General features: G+C 43.0%; 1 protein-coding gene and 1 pseudogene across 6 annotated transcripts in view; both read left to right on the top strand.

The window, feature by feature from the left end:
* The window catches only part of PCDH7 (protocadherin 7), a gene marked incomplete at its 3' end in the record, with an annotated part of 296,658 nt that overhangs the window by 165,216 nt on the left and 113,216 nt on the right, over positions 1-18,226 (top strand). The window lies entirely within an intron of this gene.
* On the top strand, positions 694-1,599 carry LOC309404934 (adenine DNA glycosylase-like; annotated as a pseudogene). The gene has a single exon. The product of its transcript is annotated as an adenine DNA glycosylase-like (transcript).

Here is an 18,226-nt window from a genome sequence, read left to right as displayed (position 1 = left end):
TAGGACAAAAGAAGTCTGAGGGATGACCTCATGGCTCTTTACAGCTTCCTGAGGAGGGGAAGTGGAGAGAGTGGTGCTGATCTCTTCTTCCTGGTATCCAGTGACAGAATTCATGGAAATGGTTCAAAGTTGCTTCAGGGGAGCTTCAGACTTGATATTAGGAAGCTTTTATTTGCTGAGCAGGTAGTCAAACACTGTAACAGGCTTCCTAAAGAGATGGGTGATGCCTCAAGCCTGTCAGTGTTTAAGAGACATTGGGACAATGCCCTTAAGAGGATGCTTTAACTTTTGGTTGGACTAGCTGGAAGTCAAAGAAAGTGTACCCCACTGATGAGCAAGACAGACAAACAGGTAACAACACATAAGGAGAAGGCTGAGGTACTCAGTGACTTCTTTGCCTCATTCATCACTAGCAGTGTCTCTTCCCACACCTCTCAAGGTGTGGACTGCAAGATGGAGACTGAAGGAGCAAAGTACAGGGGTACTTTGTACCAGTACCCTGAGTACAGGGGCACAATCACTTCCCTACTCCTGCTGGCCACGCTATTTCTGATACAGGCCAGGACGCTGTTGGCCTTTTTGGCCACCTAGGCACGCTGCTAGCTCATGTTCAACCAGCTGTCTACCAGCACCCCCAGGTCCTTTTCTACCGGGCAGCTCTCCAGCCACTCCTCCCCAAGCCTGTAGCGTTGCATGGGGTTGTTGTGCCCCAAGGACTCGGCACTTGACCTTATTAAACCTCATATGGTTGACCTCCGCCATCGATCCAGCCTGTCCAGATTCCTCTCCAGATCCCTGATGGAGCTGGGGGCAACTGTGTGTGTGCCCAAGGCCCCGCTGTGCAGGAAGTGTCCCGTGAAGCAGCGCTGCTGAGCATGGCGCAGGGTGGAGAAAGAGCTGACCTTAGCCTCTCAGAAGTTGTTTGGAAAACCCGCCCAAGTGCCTGATGTTGAGGACTGTGGTGTTGGGGCTTGTCCCCTGTGTCCCCCAGCTGCAGAGCCATGGGACAGCAGCCTGGGGGTGACCAGCTTTCCCCGGAAAGCAGCGAAGAGGCAGCTGCAGGCGGTGTGAATGGCCACGTGTATAGTGGAGCGGAGGGGCTGCCACAGGGCCCTGGAGTACCTCATCATGCAGAGACCCAGCTCGGGTCTCCTGGCACAGCTCTGGGAGTTCCCCAGCTTCCCACTGGCTCAGGGCCTGCAGGAAGAGCAGCAGAGGAAGGCGCTGGCAGATCACCTCCGGGCCTGGATGGGATGGCCGGTGATGGCAGGAGGCCTGCGGCTCATTGGAGAGGTCATCCACATCTTCTCTCGCATCCACCAAATGCACATGGTCTACTCCCTGCCCCTGGATGGGGATGTGACCCTGGACCCTGCCTTGTCCCCAGTCTGCTGGGTAATGGAGGAGGAGTTCCATGTCTCAGACGTGTCCATAGCCATGAAGAAGGTGCTGAGAGCATGTGAGAAGCAGCGTGGGGAAGAGAGCAGCCCTGGCAAGGGCTCCAAGCAGAAGAAGGGGGCAAAGCTGCAGGGAACAAGCAGCACCTGCCCTGGGACACAGCTCTTCCTCCGCGCCTTCCTCCGGGAACCCACCTCGTAATGACAGCACCTTTAACAGCTGAGACTACCAGATCAGTGGACAAGGGAAGAACTATGGATGTTGTTCATCCAGATTTCTGTAAGGCCTTTGACACGGTTCCCCACAACAGCCTTCTCTTTAAATTGGAGAGATATGGATGTGATGGGTGGATGAGGAATTGGTTGATCGTTGCATCCATAGTGGTCAATGGCTCAATGTCCAGATGGATATCGATGATGAGCGGTGTCCCTCAGGGGTCCATGCTGGGACCAATACTATGTAATATCTTCACCAGTGACACAGTGGGATCAAGTGCACCCTCAGCAAGTTTGTAGATGCTGTCAAGCTGAGTGGTGCGGCTGACAAGCCTGAGGGATGGAATGCCATCCAGAGGGACATGGACAAGCTCAGTCAATGGGTCCATGGGAACATCAAGAGGTTTATCAAGTCAGGGTCCTGCATATGGGTAGGGGCAACCTGGTATCAATACAGGCTGGGGGAATGAAGGGATTGAGAGCAGACCTGCCAAGAAGGATTTGGGGGTACTGGTGGATGAAAAGCTGGACATGAGCCAGCAATATGTGCTCGCAGCTCAGAAGGCCAACCGTATCCTGGGCTGCATATTCTTTTTAAGGCCAGCAGGTCGAGGGAGTTGATTCTGCCCCTCTGCTCCACTCTGGTGAGACCCCACCTGCAGTACTGCATTCAGCTCTGGAGCCCTCAGCGCAGGAAAGACATGGAGCTGTTGGAGTGAGTCCAGAGGAGGGCCACAAAAATGATCAGGGGGATGGAACATTTCTCTGGGGACAGGCTGAGAGAATTGGGATTGTTCAGCCTGGAGAAAAGAAGGTTCTGGGGAGACTTTCTTGCAGCCTTTCAGTACTTAAAGGGGACTTATAAGAAAGATGGGGGCAAACTTTTCAGCAGGGCCTGTTGCAATAGGACAAGGGGTAATGGTTTCAAACTAAAAGAGGGTAGATTTCAACTACATGTAAGGAATACATTTTTTTACAATGAGTCTGGTGATGATGACTAGATGACCTTTAAAGGTCCCTTCCAACGCAAACTATTCTATGATTCTATAATTCTATGATTGTTGTATGTCTGTCCCTTCCTACTGGAACTATTCCATTCTGTTTTAATTTCAAAAACCTGTTCTTTCCATGTGGCAGAATGGAATGTTGTGTATAGAGAAAAAAGAAGAGAAAAGGAAGCCAGATATACATTCTACACTAATTTTCTAGGTTGTTTTTATTTTATACTATGTTTTCCAGGCCTGTCTGTTAAGTATGTCCAGTTCAGAATGTATTCATAAAGCTCAGATTTTTAAAAATTTATGATCAAACAGTGAAGCTTATTCTAACATGACTAGTTTTTATGTTCAGTATAATTCTTTTGGAATAAAAACATTCTTAAAAGATATAGGAAGCATTTATTTCATTCTGCATAACTTTTCTGAACAAAACTACAACAGAAAAAAATGCTTTAGGTGTAAATACCCTTTTAAAAAATAATATCTTTGAGATTTATTTTTTTCATAAAATAGAGACTGGAAAGACTAGAAGAAGCCTACCACTCAGCAGACTCATTCTCTCAGAGACAACATTGTCATATACCTTGTGTTATAAATATTTCCAACTCCAACTTGAAGCCACTACCATAGAAGGGAAGACAATTTCTACACCTATGTTGTGAGATAGATAGGAACTATGCATTTGAAGATGAAAAATTATTGTGCTGCCAGTTCATTCCTTTTTGTCCTTATGCCTTTAGGTTTTTCCATCTTAGAGCTATGAGATAATTCAAATTTCGAAGTACAAAATGTTTGCTGTTCAGGCCTTCGACCAGCCTAGATCAGTGATCTCCAAGCCAATGCTCCAATGTTTTTTCTTTTCCTATATCTGTGAGATGTGAGACCAAGCTTTCATTCTTTTTTTCTTTCTATCCCTCCAACCCCCCTCCTCCCCGCCCCCGGCAATATTAAAATCCACACTTGGAAAACTTTCTGAAGGTTGTAGATGAATACTTGTGCATGCAGTCATCTAGCTCAGTTGTTCATAACACAGATCACAGGATCATAGAATCTTATAGGAGTTTTCTTGTAGAACAAACATATAAATTAATTGGATTAATAATTTAATTATGTCATGCAGAAGGATGGCTCATAAAATACAGTAATTTCTGAGGTTACATTCCAATGAAGTGGATACTGTACAGAGGTATTTCTAAAGGTACTGAATAATCTTTGTTTAAAATTTTCATTCAATTACACCTGTAATAGAAAGTAATTTCATTTTCACTGCTTCATGGAGCATACCTCTGTAAAGCGAAGAGTACCTCATACTTCAAAGTAGGAAGTGAAATACAGTTCTGTGACACAATCTACTTTTAATTACTTCGTTACTTTATCAGTTCTAGTTCATCTTCCAGGTGTCTCATGGGGAAGGAGAGCACTGTAGGTGTTTTTATGTTTAAAAGATTTATTTTTCCTTTCAAACAGCATATCTGAGCATTTTTTAGTCAGTTATGCTCTTTGAGTAGAAAATATAGCTTTTAAACATAAAAATTACTGCAAAGACTTAATCCACTTAAGGAATGGTAGAGAAGCCTTCCAGCCACTCTTAATGTTTAAAATCTTTGTATTCATATCAAACAGCAGATGTGGAGGTCTGCTTTCAGATGACATTTACCAGAATTCATCCCATATTGGTATCAGAAGTAGTTTAAGACAATGAATCCTTGTATATATTGACTTTTTAAATTGTACCCAGTGTATATACATATACATATAACGCAAGTCATGTTCTGAAATATGTACCAGTTTGTTATTTAAATTGAAGATTTAACTATCAAGGTTTGAAAAGCAAGGATTTAAATTCATCCTGGCTAAAAAGCCAAATCAAAATGTACTTTCTATATTTTTTTATCATTTTGTGGAATAATATTTCCATGGCAAAATGTTCATGAAGTAACTTAAGAGATAAAAAAAATAATTTGTTTTGTCATATAAGTAAAACAAAATGTAAACTATGTATTCCTTTTAGTATTCAGCTACGAGGAGTATAATTTACAAAGAAATAATGATATAGCTATCAGGTATGAAACAGATATGATGTTTCAAGATAATTCCATATTAGCAGCTTGTTTTCCACTTACAGAAATTACTCACCAGCATGAGTTTGTCTTTATTGTGCTCTCAAACTGCCCAAGTATATTGAATATGTTTTTGTGCAAGTTTCTATAGTTGCATGGTCCCTAGATTTTCACCTTCTGATGAATTTCTGCTGTCAGCGATACATTTAGCACATGCCATGAGTTTGTTTGGAGATTTTTAATATGTAACAGTCAGGAATTCTGAAAATTGCAAGGTAACTACTGATAGACCGTAACATGAATATTCTGTATTCGGGTACAAAGTTCTTATTTATATTGGAGAGTCAGACAATTAAGTGATTTCTGTTTCACTGGTAACTTGAACTGTTCAGGTCTCCTCAAAGAGAGGAGAAACTTTTGTTTACAGAGAAGGACTGGTGGGAGATGTGGTGGTCAGAGGCAGTCTTGGGCTTAGAGACCATGAAATGACAGAATTCTCAATTCGTGGTGAAATAAGGGGCGGGGGGAGGGGTCAGTAAAACCACTACCATGGACTTCCGGAGGGCAGACTTTGGCCTGTTCAGGTCACTGGTTGAGAGACTCCCTTGGGAGACAGTCCTGAAGGGCGAAGGGGTCCAGGAAGGCTGGACAGTCTTCAAGAAGGAAATCTTAAAGGTGCAGGAGCAGGAGGTCCCCATGTGCTGTAAGACGAACTGGCTGAACAAGGAGATTTTGCTGGGACTCAGGAAGAAAAGGAGAGTTTATGACCTTTGGAAGAAGGAGCAGGCAACTCGAGAAGAGTACAGGGATCTCATTAGGTAGTGCAAAGAGAAAATTAGAAAGGCAAAAGCCCAGCTAGAACTCAGTCTGGCCATAGCCATAAGGGATAAAAAATATATTTTTACAAATATGTTAAAAGAGAGCCAAGGAGAATCTCCATCCTTTTTTGGATGTGAGGGGGAACTTTGTCACCAAGGATGAGGAAAAGGCTGTAGTACTTAATGCCTTCTCTACCTCAGTCTTTAGTAGCCAAACCAGTTATCCTCAGGGTATTCAGCCCCCTGAGCTGGAAGACAGAGATGGAGAGCAAAATAAACTCCCCATAATCCAAGAGGAAGCAGTTAATGACCTGCTATGCCACCTGGACACTCACAAGTCCCTGGGGCCTGATGGGATCCACCCAAGAGTACTGAGAGAGCTGGCAGAAGAGCTTGCCAAGCCACTCGCCATCATTTATCAGCAGTCCTGGTTAACAGGGCAGGTCCCAGAAAACTGGAGGCTTGCCAATGTGAAGAAGGGCTGGAAGGAGGGTTTGGGGAACTACAGGCCTGTCAGCCTGACCTCCGTACTGGGGAAGATTATGGAGAGGCTCATCTTGAGGGCACTCACAGGGCATGTGCAGGGCAACCAAGGGATCAGGCCCAACCAGCATAGGTTCATGAAAGGCAGGTCCTGCTTGACCAATCTGATCTCCTTCTATGACCAGGTGACCTGGATGTGAGAACGGCTGTGGATGTTGTTTGACTGGACCTTAGTAAAGCCTTTGACACCATCTCCCACAGCATTCTCCTAGAGAAACTGGTAGCTCATGGCTTATGTAAGCTTTTACCGAGCTCATGTACTCTCTGCTGCATAAAAAACTGGCTGAATGGCAAAGCCCAAAGAGTTGTGGTGAATGGAGTTAAATTCAGTTGGTGGCCAGGGCTCGGTTCTGGGGCTGGTCTTGTTCAATATCTTTATAGATGATCTGGATGAGGGGATCGAGTGCTCCCTCAGTACGTTTGCAGATGACACCAAGTTGGGTGGGAGTGTTGATCTGCTGGAGGGTAGGAGGGCTCTGCAGAGGGATCTGGGCAGGCTGGATTGATGGGCAGAGGTCAACTTTATGAGGTTCAACAAGGCCAAATGCCGAGTCCTGCTCTTGGGGCACAACAACCCCATGCAATGCTACAGGCTGGGGGAAAAGTGGCTGGAGAGCTGCCCAGCAGAAAAGGACCTGGGGGTGCTGGTTGACAGCCGGCTGAACATGAGCCAGCTGTGCGCCCAGGTGGCCAAGAAGGGCAACAGCATCCTGGTCTGTATCAGAAATAGCGTGGTCAGCAGGAGTAGGGAAGTGATTGTGCCCCTGTACTCGGCACTGGTGAGGCCGCACCTTGAATACTGTGTTCAGTTTTGGGCCCCTCACTACAAGAAGTATGTTGAGGTGCTGGAGCGTGTCCAGAGAAGGGCAACGAAGCTGGTGAGGGGTCTGGAGCACAAGTCTTACGAGGAGCAGCTGAGGGAACTGGGGTTGTTTAGTCTGGAGAAGAGGAGGCTGAGGGAAGACCTTATTGCTCTCTACAGCTACCTGAAAAAAGGGGGTTGTGGCAATGTGGGTGTTGGTCTCTTCTCCCAACTAACTAGTGATAGGACAAGAGGAAAGGCCTCAAGTTGCGCCAGGGGAGGTTTAGATTGGATATTAGGAAAAATTTCTTAACCGAGAGGGTGGCCAAGCATTGGAACAGGCTGCCCAGGGAGGTGGTGGAGTCACCATCACTGGAGGTGTTCAAAAAACTTGTAGGTGTGGCAATTCAGGATTTGGTTTAGTGGGCATGGTGGTATTGGGTTGATGGCTGGACTCGATGATCTGAAAGGTCTTTTCCAACCTTACTGATTCTGTGATTCTGTGAAGCATAAATACGTTTCTAATTTATGTAGATGTGTTTGTAATTTACTCAGATACTCTCAGATTGAAACTGAAATCTTTATGAAAGAGAAATAAAGATTTGGATATGAAATAAAGATTTGGATATGCAATTCAAGAAGGCTTTCTCTTCTGTAACTACTTTAGTTTTGACTGTTGGTTGCATTACAGGAGGAAATAATATGGGTGAGCCATATGAATTAAGACAAAATTTTCCCCAAATTAAGTTTGAAAAGCTTATATTCATACCAGTAATCTGACTGTTTTTGGGGTTTTTTTTTGTACTGCTAGCAATGTTCAGCTCTCCTTTAAGGCAGTTGCTGTTTTAATTACATCAAGCGATTGTCCAGCCATCTGTACTTGTTCTCTGTAATTACTTTATTATTGCAGATATTCACTGTTGGTCGATTTATTCAAACTATTTGAATAAATTCCACCGTAGTCCTGTTAGTGTAGTAGTGGGATTTCATGGAAAAAAAGAAGATAAATTCCAATATTTTCTGTGACTAGAAATTATTTCTGTTGTTTTCAGGTGACATATACAGTTACATTTAACATATACAACTATCTATTTAATGTAAACAGTTACAATAACTTAAAGGTTAATCAAAACATGAATGTGCTAACAATGGAAATTGCAATTTAGTTCAGTGTTAAACTGTGCCTTTTAGGTGCCTTAAAACTAACAACTTCCCTGTTCCCCCAACTTCTGATGTAACAATATCAGATTGATGAGATGCAGTGATTCACCAGTTCTTCTGGCTTCATGCCTAAATCTAGTCAGTCAAGACTAAGACTTCTAAGTGTAGAATATCATGCCAGATGTTGACTAAGCTTATCTTTTGAGGCTGAAAGTCATTAGAGATTTCACATCATCAGCTAATGTAGCCAAGTTCTATTTTCATTTGAAGAGAAACATGGAGAGACTTTTTTCCTTGTGCTTTTGCCTCCATTTACTGAAATGACCTGTTATTTACTGTTGAAAAGATCTACCTTATTAATGTGATTTTGTGAACTAATGATTCATAAACAAGTTAATTGGTTGCATGGTGTTTCTATGTTACATGCTGCTGTTGGCTTTTTTCCTCAATTTCCTTATAGTTTTTGATAGAGTTAGACGTTTATCTTATCATGCAAACATGCTTGTACCAGTGCTATAACAACTTTACAAAACTTGCCAGATATGAAAACAGAGATAAGAATGCCTTTTCTTTTCTTTTGTTTTTTCTTTTGTTTTTTCTTTTGTTTTTTCTTTTGTTTTTTCTTTTGTTTTTTTCTTTTGTTTCCTCTTCCCTCTTCTCTCTTCTCTCTTCTCTCTTCTCTCTTCCTCTTTTTCTTTTCTCTTCTCTCTCTTCTCTCTCTTCTCTCTCTTCTCTCTCTTCTCCTCTTTTTTCCCTTTTCTGATTTTTATCCTAGAAAAAAATTGCTTCAGTTTGGCTCCAGGCAGCTCTAACTTATGTGACCCACACTAACTCAGCAGATTGTTCAAACACTTAAGTTTCATTGTTTGCAACTTTGCAAGTATAGAAACAACCTGCAAACAAATCGAAATGTTTCCATAGGTAATTTCAAATAATGATTTAGGTTAAATGCCTCCTCCCCACACACATCCTCCCCCCAAAAAACCCGACAAACTCACAAACACATCTTTTGGAGCATAAAAGCGTCACCATTAAGAGCATCACTATAGTAACGCCTAAGCTCCTCTACCATGTCTATTTTATTCTTTCTTAAATGTTTTTTGAAATATTTCATATGTGTGTGATTTTACATGTATATTTTGTAAAGTCATCAAATGCATATTAGAGAACAATTTTTCTATTATATGAATACACAGTGATCTAAAATACATATTCTTTTCATTTCTCCCACTCACATAATTTAGTCTGACATGATTGTCAGAGCAAGATGCAATGTTTTTTTCTACTTCTATCTTCCTGAACTGTATTTAATGCTCCAAAGCATGGTGAAACTTTACTATCCATTTCTTTGCAGAATGTATAGTAAGAAGTCTTAAACTGCACTTCCTAAAAGATATATAACAATGTCATAATATTTCGCTGCTTCAACAGAGGCATACATAGCAATGTAAGGACCCTATACTTTCGGATGGAGATAGATAGGCATTTTTTATCTCCAATGATTAAAACTTTTTTACTATGTTAAATAAGGAAAAGAGTTTTCCAAAATTCTATCAAAACATCATTCCTGCTTTGGCATTTATGCAGTTAGTAATAAGAGTAGGCAACAAGTTTTCAGTTGTACACAAAGTTCTTGGAGTTTGTTAAACTCTATAGCACAGCTCCATAAGATAGTGAGAGAGGGAACTATGGTGTAGAACTTAGTAACTCTTTATCTAATCCTTCAGACCATTCCACTAAAACTTATTTTTAAGATGATTTTTATCTTACAGTTATGGTCAGTAAAATACATTATCTCCTCAAGTTTTTATAAATTTGGCAGGAAGAAACCTTTCTATATTAACATTAAATTTGCAAATCTTTATTCAGAAATTTTATTATTATAGCAATTTTAACTAGGATACTCTTTCACTTTATGAAGCTTTTAGTTATTTTAATGATGATTCAACTATTTAAAAAAATAACTATTTACCTCATATTCTAATATCTTCTTTAAAAATAACAAACTAACCCCAGTGGGTTTTTTTGAGATTTTTTCCCGAGTTTTTGGTTTGCAGCATGTGTTCCTAGCGTGGAAAATGATTGTACTGCTGCACAAGGTTAATGCTCACTTTAAATAAAAATATAAGGTTTATAAACCAACTTGGTAGTAGCCATAAAATTTCAAAATGAGATTTTTAATTAAATCTGAAGTGGGCAGAAAATCCTTTATCTGGGAATCAGTTTTCAAGCTCTATTATAAATGTTTTCCTGTGTACCCACTGTGAGAGACTTATCAGTTGAGGCTCAAAGAGGAAAGGGAGCTTCTAGATCGTCTTTTTTGTTAACCTTTATTGGATGACTGTAATACACTGCAATAGCATGTGTTGATAAGAGAATACCTATGCTAGAACTGTCTACTTAAGATACATACATGGAAAATGCAAGAAAAACATCAATAAATTGCTAAAACTTTACTTCTAACACTGTACTTCTCTAGAACATAGAAAAATTGCATGAATTTCCCTTTATGTTTATTGGCATTAAACTTGATCTTCTCTGGAGAAAAAGATTCAGTTTGATTGTACATGGAAGCAAATCAAAGATGGTTTCTTGTTCTGTACCTGCTGGTGTTTATATATGTGCCTGTTGATTCTCCTGTAATAGCTTGAATCCGCTGATAATTTCAGCTAAATCTGCTTACAGGGTAGAATTTCCAGTGATGATGAACAATACACCTATAAGTTTCATGAAAATAGGCTGCTTATAAAAGTGAAAGGTGTTATGGGGTCTCCAGTTACCAGGAAAATGTGCTCTCATCTTCAGTATACACCAGAGAATCTCCAAAAGGCACAAATGAGGGCAGTCATGCTTGTAAATATTACAGTGACTAGAAAAACTTTTGGGTGGTACTTAAACCTTTTTAGACACCATGATGAATGATGAATGAATAGCCATGAGCAGGGCAAAAGCTTATGGGTAAGAATCAGGGACCGAGGCAACAAAGTGAATCTTGTGGTGGGTGTCTACTACAAGCTGCCAATCAAGGGGAATCTATTGACGAAGCCTTCTCATTCCAGCTACAGGAGGCATTAAGCTTGCAGGCTCTCATCCTGATGGGGGACTTCAACCATCATGACATCTGCTGGAAGAGTAGCATGGTGAGCTGCAGGCAACCCAGGAGACTCCGGGGATGCATTGAGTATAACTTCTTAAGCCAGGTAATAGACAGCCCTAACAGAGGGGATGCCATACCGGACCTTTTAGTCACGAACATAAGTAAGCTACTTGGTGATGTTCAAGATTAGAGGCAGCCTGGGCTGCAGTGATCATGAACTGATGGAATTCGCAGTCCTGAAAGATACTGGTCAGGTGAAGAGTAAAGTGAGGACCCTGAATTTTAGGAAAGAAAAATTCCAGCTGTTCTGGGAGCTAGTCAATAGGACCCCCTTGGGAAACTGCCCGCAGGTACAAGAGAGTAGCACAGAGCTGGCAGATTGTTAAAGACGCTTTCTATGGAGCGCAAGAGCTCTCAGTCCCCATGTGTAAGAAATGAGGAAAGGAAGACAAGAGACTGGCACGTCTGCATTGAGACCTGATGGGCAAATGAAAGGGCAAGAAGGAAATGCACAGGCAGTGGAAGCAGGGACAGGTGTCCTGGGAAGAGTACAGGGATGCTGCCTGGTTGTGTAGGGATGAGGTCAGGAGGGCCAAGGTGCAGCTGGAGCTGAACTTGGCAAGGGATGCAAAGAATAATAATAAGGGTTTCTACAGGTACGTTAGCCAGAAAAAGAAGGTCAATAAAGTGTACCTGCCTGATGAGCAAGACTGGCAGACTGGTAACAATGGACAAGCAGAAGGCTGAGGTACTCAATGACTTCTTTGCCTCCCACATCACACTCTTCCCACACCTCTCGAGGTGATGGACTGCAAGATGGGAACTGGAGGAGCGAAGGAGCGAAGTCCCTCCCACTGTAAGAGAAGATCAGGTTTGAGACCTGAACAGACACTAGTCTATAGGACCTGATGAGATGCATCCCAAAGTCCTGAGGGAACTGGCTGATGTAGTTTCCAAGCCATGTTCCATGATATTGGAAAAGTCATGGCAGTCAGGTGAAGCCAGATGCTGTCTATCTGGACTTCTGTAAGGCCTTTGACATGGTCCCCCAGAGCAGCCTTCTCTCCTAATTGGAGAGATATGGATTTGATGGGTGGGCTGTTGGGTGGATGAGGAATTGGTTGGATGGTTGCATCCAGAGGGTAGTGGTCAATGGCACAATATCCAAATGGTGATCAGCTATGAGTGGTGTCCCTCAGGGGTCCATACTAGGACCAGTACTGTTTAATGCCTTCATCAGTGACATAGACAGTGGGATCAAGTGCACCCTCAGCAAGTTTGTAGATGCTGCCAAGATGAGTGGTGCAGTTGACACACCTGAGGGACAGAATGCCATCCAGAGGGACCTGGACAAGCTCAAGGAATGGGCCCATGGGAACCTCATGAGGTCAACAAGGCCAAATGCAGGGTCACAGAATCACAGAATCACAGAATCACTAGGTTGGAAAGGACCTTTAAGATCATCAAGTCCAACCATTAATCCAGAACCACCATGTCCCCTAAACCATGTCCTGAAGTGCCACATCCAAACGTTTTTTGAACACTTCCAGGGATGGCGACTCCACCACCTCCCTGGGCAGCCTGTTCCAATGCCTGACCACCCTCTCAGTGAAGAAATTTTTCCTAATATCCAATCTAAACCTCCCCTGGCGCAACTTGAGGCCATTTCCTCTTGTCCTATCACTAGTTACTTGGGAGAAGAGACCAACACCCTCATCGCCACAACCCCCTTTCAGGTAGTTGTAGAGAGCGATAAGGTCTCCCCTCAGCCTCCTCTTCTCCAGACTAAACCACCCCAGTTCCCTCAGCCGCTCCTCATAAGACATGTGCTCCAGACCCCTCACCAGCTTCATTGCCCTTCTCTGGACACGCTCCAGCACCTCAGCGTCCTTCTTGTAGTGAGGGGCCCAAAACTGAACACAGGATTCAAGGTGCGGCCTCACCAGTGCCGAGTACAGGGGCACAATCACTTCCCTACTCCTGCTGGCCACACTATTCCTGATACAGGCCAGGACGCTGTTGGCCTTCTTGGCCACCTGGGCACACTGCCGGCTCATATTCAGCCGGCTGTCAACCAGCACCCCCAGGTCCCTTTCTGCCGGGCTGCTCTCCAGCCACTCCTCCCCAAGCCTGTAGCATTGCATGGGGTTGTTGTGGCCAAAGTGCAGGACCCTGCACTTGGCCTTATTAAACCTCATACAGTTGGCCTCTGCCCATCGATCCAGCCTGTCCAGATCCCTCTGCAGAGCCCTCCTACCCTCCAGCAGATCAACACTCCCACTCAGCTTGGTGTCATCTGCAAACTTACTGAGGGAGCACTCAATTCCCTCATCCAGATCATCTATAAAGATACTGAACAAGACTGGTCCCAGAACCGAGCCCTGGGGAACACCACTCGTGACCGGCCGCCAGCCGGATTTAACGCCATTCACCACAACTCTCTGGGCTCGGCCATCCAGCCAGTTCCTCACCCAGCGAAGAGTAAACCCGTCTAAGCCTCGAGCCGCCAGTTTCTCCAGGAGAATGCTGTGGGAGACGCTGTCAAAGGCTTTACTAAAGTCCAGGTAGACAACGTCCACAGCCTTTCCCTCATCCACTAGGCGGGTCACCTGGTCATAGAAGGAGATCAGGTTGGTCAAGCAGGACCTGCCTTTCATGAACCCATGCTGGCTGGGCCTGATCCTTTGGCTGTTCTGCAGATGCCCTGTGAGCACTCTCAAAACCAACCGCTCCATAATCTTCCCTGGAACAGAGGTCAGGCTGACAGGCCTGTAGTTCCCAGGATCCTCCTTCCGGCCTTTCTTGTAGACGGGTGTCACATTGGCAAGCCTCCAGTCTTCTGGGACCTCCCCTGTTAAGCAGGACTGCTGATAAACGATGGAGAGTGGCTTGGCAAGATCCTCTGCCAGCTCTCTCAGTACTCTCGGGTGGATCCCATCAGGCCCCATAGACTTGTGGGTGTCCAGGTGGCTTAGCTTGTCCTTGACTGCTTCCTCCTGGATTATGAGGAGTACATTGTGCTCTCCATCCCCATCTTCCAGCTCAGGGGGCTGAATACCCTGCGGATACCTGGAGTGGCTATTAAAGACTGAGGCGAAGAAGGCATTAAGTACCTCAGCCTTGTCCTCGTCCTTGGAGACAATGTTCCCCGCCATATCCAGTAGGGGATGGAGATTCTCCTTGCCTCTCTTTTTGTTGTTAATATATTTGTAAAAACATTTTTTATTATCCTTTACGACTGTGGCCAGACTGAGCTCTAGCTGGGCTTTTGCCTTTCTAATTTTGTCCCTGCTTGACCTAACGAGATCTTTGTACTCTTCATGAGTTGCCTTCCCCTTCTTCCAGAGGTGATAAACTCTCCTCTTTTCCCTGAGTCCCAGCAAAATCTCCCTGTTCAACCAGGCCGGTCGCCTTCCCCGCCAGCTCTTCTTACAGCACATGGGGACCGCCTGCTCCTGCGCCTTTAAGATTTCCTTCTTGAAGACTGTCCAGCCTTCCTGGACCCCTTTGTCCTTCAGGACTGTCTCCCAAGGGACTCTCTCAACCAGTGACCTGAACAGGCCAAAGTCTGCCCTCCGGAAGTCCATGATAGCAGTTTTGCTGAGTCGTCTCCTTACTTCACTCACAACTGAGAATTCTATCATGTCATGGTCGCTAAGCCCAAGATGGCCTCCGACCACCACATCTCCCACCAGTCCTTCTCTGTTTGTAAACAGCAGGTCCAGCAAGGCACCTCCCCTGGTGGGCTCACTCACCAGCTGCATCAGGAAGTTATCCTCCACACACTCCAGGAACCTCCTAGACTGTTTCCTCTCTGCCGTGTTATACTTCCAGCAGATGTCCGGTAGGTTGAAGTCCCCCACAAGAACAAGGGCCAGCGAATGCTGGACTCAGGTCCTGCACCTGAGTCAAGGCAACCCCTGGTATCAATACAGGCTGGGGGATGAAGGGATTGAGAGCAGACCTGCTGAGAAGGTCTTGAGGGTACTAGTGGATGAAAAGCTGGACATGAGCCAGCAATGTGCATTCGCAGCCCAGAAGGCCAGCCGTATCCTGGGCTTCATCCAAAGCAATGTGGCCAGCAGGTTGAGGGAGGTGATTCTGCCCCTGTACTCTGCTCGGGTAAGACCTCATCTGCAGTACTGCATCCAGCTCTGGAGCCCTCAACACGGGAAAGACACGGACCTCTTGGAGCATGTCCTGAGGAGGGCCACAAAAATGATCAGAGAGATGGAACAGCTCTCCTCTGAGGACAGGCTGAGAGAGTTGGGGTTGTTCAGCCTGGAGAAGAGAAGGCTCTCTGGGGAGACCTTCTTGCAGCCTTTCAGTACTTAAAGGGGGTTTGTAAGAAAGATGGGGACAGACTTTTCAGCAGGCCTGTAGTGACAGAACAAGGGGTAATTGTTTTAAACTAAAAGGGGGCAGATTGAGACTAGATATAAGGAAGAAATTTTTCACAGTGAGGGTGGTGAAACACTGGAAGAAGTTGCCCAGAGGGATGGTAGATGAAGCATTTAAGGAGGATTCAAGGTCAGGTTGGATGAGGCTCTGAGCAACCTGGTCTAGTTGCAGGTGTCCCTGCTGATTGCAGGGGGGTTAGGCTAGATGAGCTTTAAAGGTCCTTTCCAATGCAAAGATTCTATGATTCTATGAGTCATATGTGAAATACAGGATAATTGAATTTGGAAGGTACCTGAGGAGGTCAACTCGTCTATCCTCCTCTGACCTCCTGAGGTCAGAACAATGTTCTTAGGGCTTGAACAAGTCTGGCTTTGGAGACCTCCAAGAATGTAGACTGCAGTACGTCTCTGGTCAGTCTGTTCCAGTGCCTCACTTTCCTCATGAGCGAGAAGGTTTTTCAGTTGGAACATCTGTCAGCTTACACCTGTTTCCACTCATCTTCCTACCATGCAGCACCATGAAAAACTTGTCCTGAATATCACCAATGCAATAAAAATTATTAATTTTGATGTGTGACCAAGGACTTTATAGAAATATTAATCAAATATCATACTATAGAAGCAATTTTCAAATAATTACATTAGGAAAAGAAAAAGGTAACATCATCAGTTTTATTCCTCAAAATAATAACTGAAGAAAAAAAAAAAAGAGCTTTCAAATTCAGTAGAAGTAAAGTCACATCATTTTAAAACACTTGTTAATCAAATAAGTCACAGAACTGAATTCTGTAAGCATATTTTAAAAAGGCAAAAAATGACTGTATGAAAATGGCCAGGTTTGTAAGACAATATTTAGAACATTAATGAGATCCTTTTAACATTTTAAGGCCATGTGATAAAAGTAGCTTATTTTAATGTCTTGAAATTTGTCAGTCACATGTGGAAGGATTTTTGTTGTGTTTTTTCTTTTTTTCGGGAAAACTCATAAATCTTTTTCATTGTACAGAATACTTCAATTACAACATACTAGTAAGTGATATATAAAAAAGCTTGCAGTGGTGGCATGTGTATGAAAAAAACATGTATCTTCCAGGAAACTCATAGGAGTTGGAGAGATGATAGTAAGGCTTTGATTTATAATCATCATCATCATCTTACATTTAGACATTTCCCATAAATTTAGCAATATGTAAGTTTTTAATGACACATATAATATGTTCCTGGAATCAGAAGTGCCTGAGAACTCAGGTTTTGCCTTAAACATTATATAACTATTTTTAATTGCTCTTAGAACTAAAAAAATGAATGTAATAATTATTTGCAGGCAAACATTAATTTGCTGCCCATGGAGAAAATACATCTACACTCCCAGAATTTGGGTCCAGGACTAGAACTACCGTGAGATATTGAGTGAAAATGCTTGCTAGTGCTACAAATTCAGTCTAGTAGGAATCAAATTCTACAGCTTTGTTACAGTTTTTCTTTTTTCTGAGATATTTCATATGAAAAACTGGGTTCATCATTGGTCATTAACAATGTAAATATCAGCTTGCCCATTTCTGATTTACTGTTTGTCATCTGAATGTCTTGGTTTAAAACTGGAGTATAGATAAGTGGTTCTTGATATTCCATAACAACACAAAGCTTGAAATTTTTTGCTTAAAGACATATCATTGTATAAAACTTCTCATCTCTGCTTATACATCTATACATGTAGATTATACATCTACAAAACAATATTTGAAAATTTCAAAAGTCTTGGTTGTCATTCTCTTGTCCATAGAATCAATTTACACTGGAAGAGTGTGAAATCCAGCTTCATACTCAAAGTAGGATCAACCCTGAATTCAGACTGAGCCCTGATCCGGGCTGTGTTCATCTGGATCTTGAAAATGTCCAAGGACAGATTCCAGAACCTTTCTGTGCAATTTGCTCCAATGTTTGTTACTTTCACAGTTATGTTCATTTTCCTTATATTCAGTCAGGACTTACCCTTTTTAAATATATAACCATTACCCCTCGGTCTCCCACTGTGCATTTCAGTAAAGTCTCGCACTTCTCAGTAAGCTTGTATTAAGGTCACTTCTAGCAGATTAACTAGTAGAAAGACTGTAATTCACTTAGTTGTTAATTATTTGCAAATAAAGGTTTCATTCTGAAGTTCAGGAAAAAATATTTTGATTATGGACTATAGCATCCTTAACTTCTTCAGTCAAATAGCATGCTGATTTTTTGGTAATGCAGATTGAAGCTTAGGTGGGAAGCTTTTCTTTCTTTTCTGTTCCTAGCTTCTTGTGAATTGTTAAAGTATCATCTGTAGCATATTAAGCAGCAGGTGGTCAATAGGTTATGCACTGAAACACGTCATCAGGTTGCTGCAGTGCAGATTATTCTTGGTCATCAGAGAGAATACAGATATCAGAGTTGCTTATCAAAAACCCACACACAGTTAATGAACCATGTTTCAATTTTCACGGCCTTCACTGCTTTGATACCAGCTAATGGGTTGCAGCAAATTGCAGTCAGGTTATTTGTTTAGTCAGACCTGTTCCTCTTTCAATATAGTTAATCTTGGTTTACCACTAAGGTCAGAAGAACATTTGCTATATCATTGTCTGAAATGTCCTCATTATATCGGCATCTATTGTTGTGGTTTTGCAGGGGTTTTTTTGGTTTTTTCCCACTGTTTTTTTTTAAAATATTTTTAAAATATTGATTATTAATAACCTTTCAT

Source organism: Phaethon aethereus (genome assembly GCF_964289735.1).
Source record: "Phaethon aethereus genome assembly, chromosome: 4".
NCBI classification, from domain to species: Eukaryota; Metazoa; Chordata; class Aves; order Phaethontiformes; family Phaethontidae; genus Phaethon; species Phaethon aethereus.
The sequence above is the reverse complement of the archived record's forward strand: the minus strand, read 5'-3'. Positions and strand labels throughout refer to the sequence as shown.